Below are 18,262 nucleotides of genomic sequence, written 5' to 3'. Positions count from 1 at the left end.
CCAGCAGAATAGTGAGTGCAGCTCTGGAGTATAATACAGGATGTAACTTAATGATTTTCCTATTTCATGACGTAAAGTCATAGTTTTATTAAAGACACGGAGGCGAGTATTGCTTTCTCCTTCTTTACTTCCACCAATAGCAGCAAAGGAGAAATTAACATAAACATAACAATAAAGGACCCTCCCCTAATAGATCCTATAATAAGCAGTGTCCTCTTCATATCTTCCTCTTTCTTTGAATCCACGACACCAAACCATAATCGAAACCGTAACCGAAACTGGAACTGGATCCTCCACCGAACCTTCTGGACCGTCCAACTGAAGAACTTGAGCCAACATGGCTAACATCTCAGGAAAACTTGGAACAACACGGAATTCCATAAGCCGAGGGGTTTTCAACCTGAAACAGAATCAATAATATAGCCAGTGTAAAAATCGGGTAAAACTGAGCAATCTCGACCCTATAACGGTCGTACATCAACAAGGTCGCTGAAAACAGAACCATGAATAAACCTTAACGGTAATAAATCTCATAAATAACCATAAAAGACAATGTAACATTCAATAATGTCAAAATAACGTCATATAAACAGGGCGGGCAGGAGAAACCCAGGGCGGGCAATACTCGCCTCCGTGTCTTTAATAAAACTATGACTTTACGTCATGAAATAGGAAAATCATTAAGTTTTACAGCAAGACACGGAGGCTTCGTATTGCAAGTTCAAAGCTGCTCAATAATAGCGGAAAAAACATGAGGGGGAGGACGGAAATAAAATTCTGTGAACGTCGTGGCCCTAGACCAGTCAGCCAGACGCAGAATGTCCTCCAAACGAGCCCCCGAAACTGCCAGGGCAGTGGCAGCCGCGCCCCTGGCCGAGTGAGCGGTAAAGACCGTCGTATCAATCCCGGAAAGGGACATGACCCACTTCATCCAACGCGCCAAAGTGGGACTGGTCACCGGACCAAACGGATTGTCCGCCGAACGGTGAGACCGAGTGCGCAACTCATATTCCCGTAGACAAGCAACCGGACAAAGCGCCGGAGAAGACGGAAAACTGGGATAGGACACAGACCGAATATTGGTCTTGGTACGCCGCGTGATGTTAAAAGTAACACCCTCGGGAGTAAAGGATCTCGCATCATGATCCAGAGCCCTGACATCAGAGACCCTCTTACAGGAAATCATGCAAAAGAGGGTCAGCAGTTTGGCCGACAGTTGACGGAGGGAAAGAGCCGCGTTGTCGGGCCAGTCAGAGAGGAAAGAAAGGACCAGGGAAACATCCCACGTAGTGGTGAAACATGGCCGAGGAGGCCGAGCCAAGCGTGAGCCACGTAAAAGTCGAGACACCAAAGGGTGTTGACCAGCAGGAACGCCGTCAAACTCCTGATGAGTCGAGGAAATCGCAGAACGGAACAAATTGATGGTCCGATAAGCTTTCCCTGCTTCAAAAAGAGATGTCAGGAATTGCAACAAATGGGTTACAGATGCCGAAATGGGATCCAGGTCCAGTTCCATGCACCAGCTAACCCAAGATCCCCAAGCTGCCCGGTAAGATTTTCGGGTGCCGGGAGCCCAAGCGTTGTCCAGGAGGCGTCTAGTTGCCTCCGAAATTCCCTCGACCTCTCCTGGAGTCCTGAGATTCGGCACGCTAGAAGTTGAAGGGAACCTTCGACCAGCAGGGGATGTGGGGCACCCAGAGGGTCCTGGAGGAGATCCGTCCGCGTCGGAAGTAGGAGAGGTACATCCACTAGGAGTTCCAGGAGGACCGGGTACCAGGCTTGAGACCCCCAGAAGGGAATCACCACCACCAATTCCGCCATCTGACGACGAGTCTGCAACAGCATCCTCGGAATCATGGCGAACGGTGGAAACGCGTAATGTAGGGCTGCCGACCAGTCCTGTAGAAACGCATCCACCGCTTCCGCTTCCGGGTCCGGTCGCCAGCTGAAGAACCTGGGCAGGTGAGTATTGAGCCGGGAGGCAAAAAGGTCTATGGAGTAAGGACCCCAGATGTCCGAGATTGTGGAGAACATCTCCAGATTCAGCCTCCAGTCGCTGCCGTCCGTGAAGCATCGGGAGCTCCGATCCGCCCTGTAGTTGTGAAGACCCGGCAGGTACTCCGCTTGAATCCTGATGTCCCTGGAGACAGTAGGATAAGCTCAGAGTCCTGTCTACAAATGCTCGCAGTTTAGGTAAAAAAATCAATGAACTTGGGTCAATAATGGCATCTGAGAATGTAGATTTAGTGGCTGTTACGGAGACATGGTTTAATGAAAGAAATGACTGGGACATAACCATACCAGGGTACTCTTTATACAGAAGAGACAGAGAAGGCAAGAAAGGAGGAGGAGTGGCCCTGTATGTGAAAGATAGCATTAAATCTAACCTAATACAAGTTGGTGAGGCCAACATAGAGTCAGTTTGGGTTACGTTGCAGTTTGCTAACCATGCAGTAACTCGTGTAGGTGTGATATATAGACCACCTGGTCAAGTTAAAGAACTAGATGATCTACTAGTTGAAGAAATAGCTAAAATGACAATGAAAGGAGAAGTTATCATTATGGGAGATTTCAATCTTCCAGATATAAACTGGAAAACCAAAATAGCAAGTTCTACCAGGAGTACAGATATTCTAAATTCCCTACTGGGGTTATCACTACAACAAGTGGTTGAGGAGTTAACCCGGAGGGAGGCCATTTTGGATTTGGTATTCACAAACGGGGATTCGGTATATGATGTCATTGTAGGCGAAACCTTGGGAACTAGTGATCACCAGTCAGTGTGGTTTAATATAAGAACTGTGAAAGAGTCCCACCACACAAAAACAAAAGTTTTAGATTTTAGAAAAACAGACTTTTCAAAAATGAAATTAGTCATAAATGAGTCCTTATCAGACTGGAACGGATTACATGGAGTCCAGGAGAAATGGGACTACTTAAAAGGTGCATTATTGAAGGCAACAGAAAATTGCATTAGACTTGTCAGTAAAAGCAAAAAAAGGAGGAGACCAATGTGGTACTCAGCAGAAGTGGCCCAAATCATTAAAAATAAAAAGCTAGCATTTTGTAATTATAAAAAACCCCAGAGCAATGAAGATAAGGAAATCTACAAGATTAGGCAGAGAGAGGCCAAGCAAGTTATAAGAACTTCTAAAGCGCAGGCAGAAGAAAAACTAGCTCAGTCTATGAAAAAAGGGGATAAGACATTCTTCAGATATATAAATGAAAAAAGGAAATTAAAACAAGGAATAACTAAATTAAAAACAAAGGACGGAAGGTATGTAGAAGAGAATAAAGGGCTAGCCGACTGCCTTAATGAATACTTCTGTTCAGTTTTTACAAAAGAAAAAGGAGAAGGACCTCCACTAGAAAGAATGACTATTAAATCGTTTGATGCATGTATCTTTACAGAGGAAGATGTTCTAAGTTTGCTGTCTAAGGTGAAGACAGATAAGTCACAGGGGCCTGATGAGATACACCCAAAATTATTAAAAGAGCTTAGTGGTGAGCTGGCAAAACCGTTAACAGATTTATTTAACCAATCATTAGTAACAGGAGTCGTCCCGGAAGATTGGAAATTGGCAAATGTCGTGCCCATTCACAAGAAAGGTAGTAGGGAGGAATCGAGCAACTATAGACCAGTGAGTCTGACATCAATAGTAGGCAAATTAATGGAAACCCTATTAAAGGATAGGATTGTGGAACATCTAAAATCCCATGGATTGCAAGATGAAAAACAACATGGGTTTACTTCAGGGAGATCATGTCAAACAAATCTTATAGATTTTTTTGACTGGGTGAATAAAATAATAGACGGTGGAGGTGCAGTAGACATCGCATATCTAGATTTTAGTAAGGCTTTTGACACTGTCCCACATAGAAGACTTATCAATAAACTGCAGTCATTGAGCATGGACTCCCATATTGTTGAGTGGATTAGGCAGTGGCTGAGTGACAGACAACAGAGGGTTGTAGTCAATGGAGAACATTCAAAACAAGGTCATGTTACCAGTGGGGTTCCACAGGGATCTGTACTGGGACCGATTTTGTTTAATATCTTCATAAGTGATATTGCAAAAGGCCTCGCTGGTAAGGTTTGTCTTTTTGCTGATGACACAAAGATATGTAACAGGGTTGATGTTCCTGGAGGGAAACGCAAAATGGAAAAGGATTTAGCAAAACTAGAAGAATGGTCAGAACTCTGGAAACTGAAATTTAATGTGGATAAGTGCAAGATAATGCACCTGGGGCGTAAAAACCCAAGGGCAGAATATAGAATATTTGACACAGTCCTGACCTCAGTATCTGAGGAAAGGGATTTAGGAGTAATTATTTCAGAAGACTTAAAGGTGGGAAGACAATGTAATAGAGCAGCACGAAATGCCAGCAGAATGCTTGGATGTATAGGGAGAGGTATAAGCAGTAGAAAGAGTGAAGTGCTTATGCCGCTGTACAGAACACTGGTGAGACCTCACTTGGAGTATTGTGCTCAGTACTGGAGGCCATATCTCCAGAAGGATATAGATACTCTAGAGAGAGTTCAGAGAAGAGCTACTAAACTAGTACATGGATTGCAGGATAAAACTTACCAGGAAAGATTAAAGGACCTTAACATGTATAGCTTGGAAGAAAGAAGAGACAGAGGGGATATGATAGAAACTTTTAAATACATAAAGGGAATCAACTCGGTAAAGGAAGAGAGCATATTTAAAAGAAGAAAAACTACCACAAGAGGACACAGTTTTAAATTAGAGGGGCAAAGGTTTAAAAGTAATATCAGGAAGTATTACTTTACTGAGAGAGTAGTGGATGCATGGAATAGCCTTCCTGCAGAAGTGGTAGCTGCAAATACAGTGAAGGGGTTTAAGCATGCATGGGATAGGCATAAGGCCATCCTTCATATAAGATAGGGCCGGGGGCTATCCATAGTATTCAGTATATTGGGCAGACTAGATGGGCCAAATGGTTCTTATCTGCCGACACATTCTATGTTTCTATGTTTCTAACTCCTTCGCCAGTCGGGCTAAGGTGGCCGATTGAGTGCCGCCTAGGTGATTGACGTATCGGACCGCCGACACATTGTCCATGCGTAGACGGATGCATGCATGAGCTATGCCCTTGGTGAAACTCCTGACGGCAAACAAACCCGCTAGAAGTTCCAGAGCGTTGATGTGAAGATGGGTCTCGGACTCCGACCATCGACCCCCAGTGGAGATACCCTCGCAGTGGGCACCCCAGCCCTGGAGACTCGCGTCCGACTCTACCGTGAATTCCGGTTGGAATCAGAAGATTGCTCTGCCGTTCCAGGCTTCCAAGTTGCTTAACCACCAACGAAGTTCCTCCTGAGCTTCCTGATCCAGAATCATCGCGTCTGCAAACGAGGCCCCGGCACGGAGGTGGGCGATCTTCAGGCGCTGTAAAGCCCGATAATGGAGTGGAGCGGGGAAGACTGCCTGGATAGAGGAGGCTAATAGCCCAATGATGCGAGCCAGGTGGCTTAGCGATAGGGAGGGAGTAGAGAGAGCATGTCTCAACTCCTTGCGTATCGTCCGCAATTTCTCTGCAGGAAGACTGAGAGATTCCGCGACAGAGTCCACCGTGAAGCCCAGAAACTCCATACGTCGAGTCGGTGTGAGGCAGGATTTCTCGAGATTGAGTAGAAAACCCAGATCCGTCAGAAGATCCGAGGTCCACTGGAGATGTTGTAGCAGAGACGACTGACATTGGTGCATAATGAGGATGTCGTCCAGGTATATGACTAGACGAACCCCACGACTCCGCAGCCAGGCCATGACTGGGCGCAGTAACTTGGTGAAGCACCAAGGCGCTGAGGAAAGGCCGAACGGTAGGCAAGTGAAGCGCCACACTTCGCCCTTCCACAGGAAGCGCAGAAGATCCCTGGAGGAGGAGGCAATCGGGACCGTCAGATAGGCATCTTTGAGGTCCAGCTTCACCATCCAGTCCCCCGGACTCAGCAAGTCCCGAAGGAGGTGAATCCCCTCCATCTTGAAGTGGCGGTAGCGCACCACAGAGTTCAGGGCCCGGAGATTTATGACTGGACGCAATTGTCCACCTTTTTTCTGAACTAGAAAAATGTGGCTGAGAACGCCCCCCGGGGTAGGAGGGGCCCTTTCTATCGCATCCTTGTGAAAGAGGGAAAAAAGTTCTACATCCACTAGTTCCCTGTCCGGTAGTGCCAGGGGAGGGGGTGAAAGGACGAGATCTGGCGAACCCGTAAGTTCTATGTGGAACCCCTGCACAGTGTTGAGCACCCATGGGTCTGATGTGATGCTGGACCAAACGTGGGAACATAGACGGAGTCTGCCCCCTACACAAGGAGTGAAAGAAGTCCCCACTGGGGAAAGACTTACCGAAAGATTTTCTGTAGTTCGGATTCCCTCTAACGGACCTGGAACGCCATTGGCCGCCTCTGGCCGGGAAGAACGAAGGAGGATTCCTTTGGTCCTGGAAGGGAGGTCTCTGGCTGAAGGAGCCTCTGCCCGAGCTGCGGGCTTGATAACTGGAGCGGCCGGACAGACGGCCCCTACTACTGCCGGCCCTAGTGGAGACCCGTCCCTGAAAGACTCTTTTCATGGAGGACTGGGCCTTGTCCAATGCGGTAAAAGCTCCTACATACCTGCTGAGGTCCTTGATAAAGGAATCTCCAAACAGTTGACCCTGAGCATCCTTCCCTGTCTCGGTGAGTGCCAGGTTGGCCAATTTCGGGTCGATTTTAAACAGGATGGCCTTACGCCTTTCAATGGCCAGGGAGGAGTTGGTGCTGCCAGCAATACAAATGGCTCTCTGTATCCAGCCAGTAAGCTCCTCCGGGTCTATCGGAGAGCCGTCCACTCTGGCCGATTCGGCCATCTCAAAGATTTTGGCGAGGGGGCCAAAGATGTCAAGGAGCTTATCCTGACAGCTCTTTATAGCGGAATCTAGCCCCTTACGGGGATTCCAGACGGTTTTAGCCAAAAACTGCGTCATCTTTTGATCCACAGATGGCGTTTCACAGACCTTGTTGGGGATCAATGGTCTAGGGCATTCCGCACGGAGCTTGCTGCGCGCCTCTTTGCTGAGAGGACGACGCACCCAATGCTCAAGGTAGTCACTTACATGAGCTACCGGCATCCACTCCGCCGACCTAGGGTGGTGGAGGGCATCAGGGTCAAATAACGGGTTGCCTGAGGGATCCACCAGGGTAGAAGCCGTGTTAGGGGCAGTGGCGGATGCGCCCACAGACCCAGATGTGGAAGGCCTAAGGCCTGAGGTGCCTGGAAACTCAGGTTCCAACTCCAACTCCCCATCAGAGTGGTCACTTGCCTCCGCATAAGCCTCCATGTCAGATTCATTATCAGAATCTATGTCATCAGTTTGTGCTCTAGCACATTTCCACGTTCGCGCCCTTTCTGCCTGGCGCGGTAAGGCTCTTTTGCGCGATCTAAGCGCGCTATCATGGGTGGCTTGGATCACACCAGTCAATGTCTCCTGGGCAGGAGGTTCAATGGTAGGCTGCGGGTTAGTGGGTGTAGGCATTTGAGTAGAGGGGCCAGGAGCATGGGCAGATAAGGCCTGAGATATGGTCTGAGAGATCATGGAGGACATGGATCCCATGGCCTCAATAATGGCACTAGACACTGAGCGTTGTAGCTCCAGGGCCTGTGCGCTAATGGCTGGCAAGCTGGGGTCCCCAGTGGGTGGGGGGGGATTAGGCCCAGAGGGAGAGCGGTCTGACGACATGATCTCGTTTATTATGAGATAAAATCTAAATGCAGAGTAACCGATGGGGGTACCTAGTCTACTGGTGCCTAATCTGTGGCAGAAAAACTAACCTAAGCAGGGGTTAATCACCCCAAGCGCCGCAGTGTAGCAGGAGCCGATCCGGAGCCGAGTGGAGCTGAAAAGCACTGGTGAATGCTCCGAAATCCCGCGAGAGGACGGGCGGGGGCTCCCAAGATGGCCGCCGAGATCTCGCGAGATCTCGGAGCCGCGGGAAGCAACAGTAATATGCCGCCGAAAACCTATGCCGCCGGGGACCAGCGGGGAGGAATCGGAGCGGCGACGAAGGTAGGGGAAGAGGAGGGGGGACAAAGAACACACCCCAAGCAAGAACGGAGTCAACAAAGGGATAAAATCGCCGGGTGAAGCGAGGCAGAGGGGGAGGGGGGAACGACCCCCAGATGAAGGCCGCAATAGGTGTATGGGGGATACAGTAGTACTGTGATAAAAACTCCAAATGAAGGGAAAAGGGGGACCCTGCTAAAGGTCAGAACGGTATATATATACTAGGCAAGTATTAAAACACCAGGTAAAGACATAATGGCTTCCAAATCTAAAATCACATAATCGAATATATAAATAACTTATCTTGGTGGAAGCAGCAAAGAAAGAGGAAGATATGAAGAGGACACTGCTTATTATAGGATCTGTCAGGGGAGGGGCCTGTATTGTTATGTTTATGTTAATTTCTCCTTTGCTGCTATTGGTGGAAGTAAAGAAGGAGAAAGCAATACTCGCCTCCGTGTCTTGCTGTAAAACTCAGGATCAGTACAGGATAAGTAATGTATGTACACAGTGAGTGCACCAGCAGAATAGTGAGTGCAGCTCTGGAGTATAATACAGGATGTAACTCAGGATCAGTACAGGATAAGTAATGTATGTACACAGTGACTGCACCAGCAGAATAGGGAGTGCAGCTCTGGAGTATAATACAGGATGTAACTCAGGATCAGTACAGGATAAGTAATGTATGTACACAGTGACTGCACCAGCAGAATAGTGAGTGCAGCTCTGGAGTATAATACAGGATGTAAGTCAGGATCAGTACAGGATAAGTAATGTATGTACACAGTGACTGCACCAGCAGAATAGTGAGTGCAGCTCTGGAGTATAATACAGGATGTAAGTCAGGATCAGTACAGGATAAGTAATGTATGTACACAGTGACTGCACCAGCAGAATAGTGAGTGCAGCTCTGGAGTATAATACAGGATGTAATTCAGGATCAGTACAGGATAAGTAATGTATGTACACAGTGACTGCACCAGCAGAATACTGAGTGCAGCTCTGGAGTATAATACAGGATGTAACTGAGGATCAGTACAGGATAAGTAATGTATGTACACAGTGACTGCACCAGCAGAATAGTGAGTGCAGCTCTGGAGTATAATACAGGATGTAACTCAGGATCAGTACAGGATAAGTAATGTATGTACACAGTGACTGCACCAGCAGAATAGTGAGTGCAGCTCTGGAGTATAATACAGGATGTAACTCAGGATCAGTACAGGATAAGTAATGTATGTACACAGTGACTGCACCAGCAGAATAGTGAGTGCAGCTCTGGAGTATAATACAGGATGTAACTCAGGATCAGTACAGGATAAGTAATGTATGTACACAGTGACTGCACCAGCAGAATAGTGAGTGCAGCTCCGGAGTATAATACAGGATGTAACTCAGGATCAGTACAGGATAAGTAATGTATGTACACAGTGACTTCACCAGCAGAATAGTGAGTGCAGCTCTGGAGTATAATACAGGATGTAACTCAGGATCAGTACAGGATAAGTAATGTATGTACACAGTGACTGCACCAGCAGAATAGTCAGTGCAGCTCTGGAGTATAATACAGGATGTAACTCAGGATCAGTACAGGATAAGTAATGTATGTACACAGTGACTGCACCAGCAGAATAGTGAGTGCAGCTCTGGAGAATAATACAGGATGTAACTCAGGATCAGTACAGGATAAGTAATGTATGTACACAGTGACTGCACCAGCAGAATAGTGAGTGCAGCTCTGGAGTATAATACAGGATGTAACTCAGGACCAGTACAGGATAAGTAATGTCTGTACACAGTGACTGCACCAGCAGAATAGTGAGTGCAGCTCTGGAGTATAATACAGGATGTAACTCAGGATCAGTACAGGATAAGTAATGTATATACACAGTGACTGCACCAGCAGAATAGTGAGTGCAGCTCTGGAGTATAATACAGGATGTAACTCAGGACCAGTACAGGATAAGTAATGTCTGTACACAGTGACTGCACCAGCAGAATAGTGAGTGCAGCTCTGGAGTATAATACAGGATGTAACTCAGGATCAGTACAGGATAAGTAATGTATGTACACAGTGACTGCACCAGCAGAATAGTGAGTGCAGCTCTGGAGTATAATACAGGATGTAACTCAGGATCAGTACAGGATAAGTAATGTATGTACACAGTGACTGCACCAGCAGAATAGTGAGTGCAGATCTGGAGTATAATACAGGATGTAACTCAGGATCAGTACAGGATAAGTAATGTATGTACACAGTGACTGCACCAGCAGAATAGTGAGTGCAGCTCTGGAGTATAATACAGGATGTAACTCAGGATCAGTACAGGATAAGTAATGTATGTACACAGTGACTGCACCAGCAGAATAGTGAGTGCAGCTCTGGAGTATAATACAGGATGTAACTCAGGACCAGTACAGGATAAGTAATGTATGTACACAGTGACTGCACCAGCAGAATAGTGAGTGCAGCTCTGGAGTATAATACAGGATGTAACTCAGGACCAGTACAGGATAAGTAATGTATGTACACAGTGACTGCACCAGCAGAATAGTGAGTGCAGCTCTGGAGTATAATACAGGATGTAACTCAGGATCAGTACAGGATAAGTAATGTAAGTACACAGTGACTGCACCAGCAGAATAGTGAGTGCAGCTCTGGAGTATAATACAGGATGTAACTCAGGATCAGTACAGGATAAGTAATGTATGTACACAGTGACTGCACCAGCAGAATAGTGAGTGCAGCTCTGGAGTATAATACAGGATGTAACTCAGGATCAGTACAGGATAAGTAATGTATGTACACAGTGACTGCACCAGCAGAATAGTGAGTACAGCTCTGGAGTATAATACAGGATGTAACTCAGGATCAGTACAGGATAAGTAATGTATGTACACAGTGACTGCACCAGCAGAATAGCGAGTGCAGCTCTGGAGTATAATACAGGATGTAACTCAGGATCAGTACAGGATAAGTAATGTATGTACACAGTGACTGCACCAGCAGAATAGTGAGTGCAGCTCTGGAGTATATTACAGGATGTAACTCAGGATCAGTACAGGATAAGTAATGTATGTACACAGTGACTGCACCAGCAGAATAGTGAGTGCAGCTCTGGAGTATATTACAGGATGTAACTCAGGATCAGTACAGGATAAGTAATGTATGTACACAGTGACTGCACTAGCAGAATAGTGAGTGCAGCTCTGGAGTATAATACAGGATGTAACTCAGGATCAGTACAGGATAAGTAATGTATGTACACAGTGACTGCACCAGCAGAATAGTGAGTGCAGCTCTGGAGTATAATACAGGATGTAACTCAGGATCAGTACAGGATAAGTAATGTATGTACACAGTGACTGCACCAGCAGAATAGTGAGTGCAGCTCTGGAGTATAATACAGGATAAGTAATGTATGTACACAGTGACTGCACCAACAGAATAGTGAGTGCAGCTCTGGAGTTTAATGCAGGATGTAACTCAGGATCAGTACAGGATAAATAATGTATGTAGACAGTGACTGCACCAGCAGAATAGTGAGTGCAGCTCTCGAGTATCGAGCCCAGGAGGTGGCCCCTTTGTGTTCAGTGCCTGGGCTCTCTGCACGGATCACTACTTGGACCCTCCCTTATCTTCTGACTGGACGCTCCCAGCTGGGCACTTGTATTTGCAGAGCAGGGGGGGGGGGGGGGGGGGAGAGGTGGCCATAGCTCTTGGTGAGTTTGTACCGCTCTCCTGTATGTAGGGTGTTTTTTTCACCAAAAGAAAAAAAAACTTTTTTCAAAGCCATGAAAACGTCAATACGTAATAAAGATGAAGCACTTTACCAGATGATTTTTATTTTTTTTAAAAATTTTGTGTACGTTTTAGGTCCATCATTTTTTTTTTCCAGAACAGAGCACATTCAGGTTTGGAGGTTTTTCAAGCATTTTGAAAAACCAAAAAATGCCTATCAAAAATATTTAAATTTAAAGGGGTTGTGTCACTTCAGCAGTTGGCATTTATCATGTAGAGAAAGTTAATACCAGGCCGTCACTAATGTATTGTGCTTCTCCATATTGCTTCCTTTACTGTCCGGATTCATTTTTCCATCACATTGTACACGGCGTGTTTCCATGGTGACTACCACCGCGGCACAAGGTGGCCAGGCTGCTGCGCATGTGCCTATCCATGCTACCAGGGAGGCCGGCGCTTTTTCCCATTGTGTGCAAATACGTCCAGCACTGCTGAACTGCAGGGTGGTCGTAACCATGGAAACGAGCAGCGTCTAATGGATCCGGCCAGTGAAGGAGGGAGTGCCTGGTATTGACTGCATCCACATGATAAATGGACCCCTTTAAGGTCTGCGCCCCAGTTTTTCTCTAGCGGCATCCGAGGGTCCAACGACAGAAAACCCGCCTGACCTAGAATAGGCTGAAAAAAAGACCAAAGACCCCAAAAAAGTACAAATGTGACGAAACCACATGATGTTCTGTGTACCCCGATATGTGCCCCACCACCAGGTGTACACCACCACCAGGTGTACCCCGATATGTGCCCCACCACCAGGTGTACCCCGATATGTGCCCCACCACCAGGTGTACCCCGATATGTGCCCCACCACCAGGTGTACCCCGATATGTGCCCCACCACCAGGTGTACCCCGATATGTGCCCCACTACCAGGTGTACCCCGATATGTGCCCCACCTAGTACACCTGATGTTGGGGTACACCTGGTAATGTGGCACACATGGGGTGCACTGTCAGGGTCTCTGCTGTCGGTGAGGGGGCGGGGCTCCGGTGACACGGACACATTGTAGCCGGCGCTGGAGGCCGCAGTTACAGAGAAGCGCCGCTGACCCGGTGGTGACCCCGAGCTCCTGAATGTGGTGACCCCGAGCTCCTGAATGTGGTGACCCCGAGCTCCTGAATGTGGTGACCCCGAGCTCCTGAATGTGGTGACCCCGAGCTCCTGAATGTGGTGACCCCGAGCTCCTGAATGTGGTGACCCCGCTCCTGACTCCAGACCCCCTACATTTCATGTACTCATGTTTAACCCCCCCCCCCCCCCCCCACGTGACGTAAGCAGGCCCGGGGACCGCGGGGGAATATTTGCGCGCCATAAACCAGAGGTGATGATGTGAGGTAGAGACACGGGTCATAATGCGGGGTGCAGTGTACAGAGATAATGTGGGGTGCAGTGTACAGAGATAATGCGGGGTGCAGTATACAGAGATAATGCGGGGTGCAGTGTACAGAGATAATGAGGGGTGCAGTGTACAGAGATAATGCGGGGTGCAGTGTAGAGAGATAATGCGGGGTGCAGTGTACAGAGATAATGCGGGGTGCAGTATACAGAGATAATGCGGGGTGCAGTGTACAGAGATAATGCGGGGTGCAGTATACAGAGATAATGCGGGGTGCAGTGTACAGAGATAATGAGGGGTGCAGTGTACAGAGATAATGAGGGGTGCAGTGTACAGAGATAATGTGGGGTGCAGTATACAGAGATAATGCGGGGTGCAGTGTATACAGAGATAATGTGGGGTGCAGTATACAGAGATAATGCGGGGTGCAGTGTACAGAGATAATGTGGGGTGCAGTATACAGAGATAATGTGGGGTGCAGTATACAGAGATAATGTGGGGTACAGTGTATACAGAGATAATGCGGGGTGCAGTATACAGTATAATGTGGGGTGCAGTATATACAGTACAATGTGGGGTGCAGTGCATACAGTATAATGTGGGGTGCAGTATACAGTATAATGTGGGGTGCAGTGTATACAGTATAAAGCGGGGTGCAGTGCATACAGTATAATGTGGGGTGCAGTGCATACAGTATAATGTGGGGTGAAGTGCATACAGTATAATGTGGGGTGCAGTATATACAGTATAATGTGGGGTGCAGTATATACAGTATAATGCGGGGTGCAGTGTATACAGTATAATGTGGGGTGCAGTATATACAGTATAATGTGGGGTGCAGTGCATACAGTATAATGTGGGGTGCAGTGCATACAGTATAATGTGGGGTACAGTGTATACAGTATAATGTGGGGTGCAGTGTATACAGTATAATGTGGGGTGCAGTATATACAGTATAATGTGGGGTGCAGTGTATACAGTATAATGCGGGGTGCAGTGCATACAGTATAATGCGGGGTGCAGTGTATACAGTATATTGTGGGGTGCAGTGTATACAGTATAATGTGGGGTGCAGTGTATACAGTATAATGTGGGGTGCAGTGCATACAGTATAATGTGGGGTGCAGTATATACAGTATAATGTGGGGTGCAGTGTATACAGTATAATGCGGGGTGCAGTGCATACAGTATAATGCGGGGTGCAGTGTATACAGTATATTGTGGGGTGCAGTGTATACAGTATAATGTGGGGTGAAGTGTATACAGTATAATGTGGGGTGCAGTGCATACAGTATAATGTGGGGTGCAGTGCATACAGTATAATGTGGGGTGCAGTGTATACAGTATAATGTGGGGTGAAGTGTATACAGTATAATGTGGGGTGAAGTGCATACAGTATAATGTGGGGTGCAGTGCATACAGTATAATGTGGGGTGCAGTGCATACAGTATAATGTGGGGTGCAGTGCATGCAGTATAATGTGGGGTGAAGTGCATACAGTATAATGTGGGGTGCAGTGCATACAGTACAATGTGGGGTGCAGTGTATACAGTATAATGTGGGGTGCAGTGCATACAGTATAATGTGGGGTGCAGTGCATGCAGTATAATGTGGGGTGCAGTGCATACAGTATAATGTGGGGTGCAGTGCATACAGTACAATGTGGGGTGCAGTGTATACAGTATAATGTGGGGTGCAGTGCATACAGTATAATGTGGGGTGCAGTGTATACAGTATAATGTGGGGTGCAGTGTATACAGTATAATGTGGGGTGAAGTGTATACAGTATAATGTGGGGTGCAGTGCATACAGTATAATGTGGGGTGCAGTATATACAGTATAATGTGGGGTGCAGTATACAGTATAATGTGGGGTGAAGTGCATACAGTATAATGTGGGGTGCAGTGTATACAGTATAATGTGGGGTGCAGTGTATACAGTATAATGCGGGGTGCAGTATATACAGTATAATGTGGGTTGCTGTATATACAGTATAATGTGGGGTGAAGTGCATACAGTATAATGTGGGGTGCAGTATACAGTATAATGTGGGGTGAAGTGCATACAGTATAATGTGGGGTGCAGTATACAGTATAATGTGGGGTGTAGTGCATACAGTATATTGTGGGGTGAAGTGCATACAGTATAATGTGGGGTGAAGGGCATACAGTATAATGTGGGGTGCAGTGCATACAGTATAATGTGGGGTGCAGTGTATACAGTATAATGTGGGGTGCAGTGCATACAGTATAATGTGGGGTGCAGTGCATACAGTATAAAGCGGGGTGAAGTGCATACAGTATAATGTGGGGTGCAGTGCATACAGTATAATGCGGGGTGCAGTATATACAGTATAATGTGGGGTGCAGTATATACAGTATAATGTGGGGTGAAGTGCATACAGTATAATGTGGGGTGCAGTGCATACAGTATAATGCGGGGTGCAGTATATACAGTATAATGTGGGGTGCAGTATATACAGTATAATGTGGGGTGAAGTGCATACAGTATAATGCGGGGTGCAGTGTATACAGTATAATGTGGGGTGCAGTGCGTACAGTATAATGTGGGGTGCAGTGTATACAGTATAATGTGGGGTGCAGTGCATACAGTATAATGTGGGGTGCAGTGCATACAGTATAAAGCGGGGTGAAGTGCATACAGTATAATGTGGGGTGAAGTGCATACAGTATAATGCGGGGTGCAGTAGATACAGTATAATGTGGGGTGAAGTGCATACAGTATAATGTGGGGTGCAGTGTATACAGTATAATGTGTGGCTGTAGACATTTGCTGATCGCTGTGTGGCTGTAGACAGCTGCTGATCGCTGTGTGGCTGTAGACGGTGGCTGTAGACGGCTGCTGATCGCTGTGTGGCTGTAGACGGCTGCTGATCGCTGTGTGGCTGTAGGCGGCTGCTGATCGCTGTGTGGCTGTAGGCGGCTGCTGATCGCTGTGTGGCTGTAGACGGCTGCTGATCGCTGTGTGGCTGTAGACGGCTGCTGATCGCTGTGTGGCTGTAGACGGCTGCTGATCGCTGTGTGGCTGTAGACGGCTGCTGATCGCTGTGTGGCTGTAGGCGGCTGCTGATCGCTGTGTGGCTGTAGGCGGCTGCTGATCGCTGTGTGGCTGTAGACGGCTGCTGATCGCTGTGTGGCTGTAGACGGCTGCTGATCGCTGTGTGGCTGTAGACGGCTGCTGATCGCTGTGTGGCTGTAGACGTCTGCTGATCGCTGTGTGGCTGTAGACGTCTGCTGATCGCTGTGTGGCTGTAGACAGCTGCTGATCGCTGTGTGGCTGTAGACAGCTGCTGATCGCTGTGTGGCTGTAGACGGTGGCTGTAGACGGCTGCTGATCGCTGTGTGGCTGTAGGCGGCTGCTGATCGCTGTGTGGCTGTAGACGGCTGCTGATCGCTGTGTGGCTGTAGACGGCTGCTGATCGCTGTGTGGCTGTAGACGGCTGCTGATCGCTGTGTGGCTGTAGGCGGCTGCTGATCGCTGTGTGGCTGTAGACGGCTGCTGATCGCTGTGTGGCTGTAGACGGCTGCTGATCGCTGTGTGGCTGTAGACGTCTGCTGATCGCTGTGTGGCTGTAGACGGCTGCTGATCGCTGTGTGGCTGTAGACGGCTGCTGATCGCTGTGTGGCTGTAGACGGCTGCTGATCGCTGTGTGGCTGTAGACGGCTGCTGATCGCTGTGTGGCTGTAGACAGCTGCTGATCGCTGTGTGGCTGTAGACGGCTGCTGATCGCTGTGTGGCTGTAGACGGCTGCTGATCGCTGTGTGGCTGTAGGCGGCTGCTGATCGCTGTGTGGCTGTAGACGGCTGCTGATCGCTGTGTGGCTGTAGGCGGCTGCTGATCGCTGTGTGGCTGTAGACGTCTGCTGATCGCTGTGTGGCTGTAGACGGCTGCTGATCGCTGTGTGGCTGTAGACGGCTGCTGATCGCTGTGTGGCTGTAGACGGCTGCTGATCGCTGTGTGGCTGTAGACGGCTGCTGATCGCTGTGTGGCTGTAGACGGCTGCTGATCGCTGTGTGGCTGTAGACGGCTGCTGATCGCTGTGTGGCTGTAGACGGCTGCTGATCGCTGTGTGGCTGTAGACAGCTGCTGATCGCTGTGTGGCTGTAGACGGTGGCTGTAGACGGCTGCTGATCGCTGTGTGGCTGTAGACGGTGGCTGTAGACAGCTGCTGATCGCTGTGTGGCTGTAGACGGCTGCTGATCGCTGTGTGGCTGTAGGCGGCTGCTGATCGCTGTGTGGCTGTAGACGGCTGCTGATCGCTGTGTGGCTGTAGACGGCTGCTGATCACTGCTCTTGGCGCCGCACATTACTGGATGGTCCAGGACACAGTCCATGGTGCAAACACTATTCCGAGCGCAGGCTACAGAGGTGCCCTCCCCACCCCCGTCATGTGGATTGTCTCTTCTGAATTCATCTTGGACTCTTTATTTTTCAGGAAGACCAAATGCCTTCACAGAAGACAACTGTGGACGATATGAACCAAGAGCCTCCGGCCTCACAGAAGGAGCAGGTACTTCCCTCCTCGGTGTCTGCAGTCTGTTCACATTGCATTCAGGCTACTGTCCATGACAGAAGCCTCTACAATCTGACAGCGGCTCCCAATGCCCCCCATCGACTGGGCATCTGACAGCCACATCTTTACTGGGCTGGGAAGATAGATGCCAGCGGCGGCCGTGTGGGCATCAGGAGCTACGGGGGTGAGTGTAACCAGTATGAGGGGCCTCGGCATTATAGGGGTTGGATAACCCTTTTATAGGGGTTTCTGGGAATTTTGAAGACCCATCCGGAGAGTAAGTCATCAGTTTCAAACCATTATTGGGGGTGCGACTTCCAGTACCCACTCTGATCGGCAGTTTAAAGGGATTGTGGCATTGGGACGAGAGCTGTGTGATACAGTATCAGCAAAGTTATGAGATGTTCCACTGTTGTGGACGTTAGAGAGCCGATGCAAGGAGCAATTCTCCCTTAAAGCTTTGGCACAGCAGAAGAATGCCGTACTTCTAGGTCCCTGATAGGACATCACACAACATCCTATTAGTCGCC

At 48.2% G+C, this 18,262-nt stretch overlaps 1 long non-coding RNA gene across 1 annotated transcript; it reads left to right on the top strand.

Moving 5' to 3' along the window:
* The first annotated feature begins 780 nt into the window (after positions 1 to 780).
* Positions 781 to 17,688, top strand: LOC120980970. Its single transcript, XR_005774594.1, has 4 exons — positions 781 to 973; positions 1,982 to 1,989; positions 4,800 to 4,805; positions 17,679 to 17,688. It is a non-coding gene; the product is annotated as an uncharacterized LOC120980970 (long non-coding RNA).
* Positions 17,689 to 18,262: the final 574 nt, after the last annotated feature.

Source organism: Bufo bufo, chromosome 10 (assembly GCF_905171765.1).
Source record: "Bufo bufo chromosome 10, aBufBuf1.1, whole genome shotgun sequence".
NCBI classification, from domain to species: Eukaryota; Metazoa; Chordata; class Amphibia; order Anura; family Bufonidae; genus Bufo; species Bufo bufo.
The sequence above is the reverse complement of the archived record's forward strand: the minus strand, read 5'-3'. Positions and strand labels throughout refer to the sequence as shown.